Source organism: Bremia lactucae, linkage group LG18 (genome assembly GCF_004359215.1).
Source record: "Bremia lactucae strain SF5 linkage group LG18, whole genome shotgun sequence".
NCBI lineage: Eukaryota > Oomycota > Peronosporomycetes > Peronosporales > Peronosporaceae > Bremia > Bremia lactucae.
This window is the reverse complement of record NC_090627.1, coordinates 2,022,535-2,024,566: the sequence shown is the minus strand read 5'-3', so window position 1 is coordinate 2,024,566 and position 2,032 is coordinate 2,022,535.

Here is a 2,032-nt window from a genome sequence, read left to right as displayed (position 1 = left end):
GATCGGTAACGCGCTCGTTGAGTGTGCGAGCACGAACCTTTTTAAAACGACGTTTGCGGGTACTCACTATGCCCTCTGCGCATTTGGGAAAGCTGGTTTCAGAGCTTATAGCAGCGATATGGACATTTCTGTTAAGTACCTCTGTAACGGGCTAGAGTTGCCCTAATGTTACACAGTCCCCATTAAGTACATTTAGTACTTAAGGGGATGGTCAATTACTAAATAATAGTAATTAGACCCAACACTCGGGTGTGGTGCACATTTGTGACCAACCCTTGTGGATGTGATGCACATGGGTGCATTCACATTAGGAGGGATGACGCCCAGCGTCATCCATGATGACGGCTAGCGTCATCAGTTACGCGAGGTATCTATAAAGATACGCTCGCAATACATATTAAATGATATCTATAGAGATATCATTTTAATTGGTAAAAATAGGTATTTGTATTTAATTCTATTAAATATAAATCAGTCTGAAATTTACTACCTACTTGGTAAGTGCGCACGAGGAGACGGATTACCGCTCCCGTGACGTCACTTCACCAGAGTTCTTAGTGTGTTGGGTGAGGTCGCTTGCGCGCCCACCACAACTACCTCACTGCACGCAAGAGAAGCAGGTGCAAACCGCTTCCTCGCTGTGCTAGGGTGTGTGCTAAGTAGAGCGTGGCCGCATTACGACGTGCCCGCCTACACTTGGTAGCACTTGAAATCCTTCCCACGACCCGCATCTCTGCGTGTGTACGTGAGGATGAGCCTCAACATTGATTGGGCTCATTTTCCCCACCTCTCCGAACATCATCGGGAGGTGGCAGGGCTAATGGCGCAGGGACTTGGTGAACAAGCCCTGGCCAGGCTCCTGGGTAGTCCTCCTGAGCAACATGTTGCTCAGTTGGAGCAGTTTGAGGCATTTGTGCTCGGACAGCGGAGGGCCGCGTCCGAGGCACAGAGCCATGCTGCGGCGGAGTCCGTCACTCAGACTCAGGATGAGCTGAGGCATGAGCAGGCTCGGAGCGAGGCTCTCAACAGGACTGTTGAGATGCTCTCTGCCCGGCCGCATCAGCCGAGGCCCATTCGGATGGACCCGCCCAAGTTCGATGGAACTGCGGCGCACACGATTGTCCACTGGCTTTTAGCCGTGGAGCAATGTGGTGTCGCCCAGCTCATCGAGGACGACAGCCGGATGGTGTCGTACGCTATGTCGCATCTGCGCGGTAAGGCCTCAGAGTGGGCTTACTCGGCGCTTATGGCGGACAGAAAAGCGTTCCCCTCATGGGCGATCTTTAAGGATAAGATTCGCGCCATGTACCAGCCGCCGAACAACGAAGTGTTGCTTCAGGCGCGCTTCTTTGGGGCGCGACAGGCGAAGCGATCTCTGCAAGAGTATGTGCAAGAGATGCGCTCGCTGTCCGCATCCATAACCGTAGGTCCGATTCCGGAGCACATTAAGGTGCCCACGTTTATGAACGGACTACGGCATGGCCCATCGCGACAGGCCCTTTTCAGAAAGGTGCCGTCGACGATGGAAGAGGCAATCCAAATTGCCTTAGTTGAGGAGCAATCCTACAACAGTGCCTCGGCGACAGCTTGGTATAAGCCGTCGGCCGAGAGGACAGATGCCACTCCTATGGAGTTGGGCAATGCAGACGTGGTCTGTTTTAAATGCGGCAAGCGCGGCCATATGATGGCTCGCTGCTATGCCAGGGTCCCTGCTGGGGCAAAAATGCCCAGCAAGAGGACTCCCTTCCCAAAGGGCGATGGCAAGAACCAGCGTGCGAGACGCATGAGTTCTGCNCGAGTACGAAACTCTAATATAAAGTTGTGATTTAAAAGCATTGATGACAAATCCTGTAATACAAGGAAAGTTCATCAATGTAAGGTTCTAATTAAAGCATCATACGGCGTAATGAAAATCAAAGAATAATATTTGAAGAGTTTAGAATGCATTTAATGGCAAATACGACTACCAGATAAATCTTAACAGTTGGTAATTCAGAAATTCTCCAGAAAATTGGAGAGTGAAGCTGCTGGA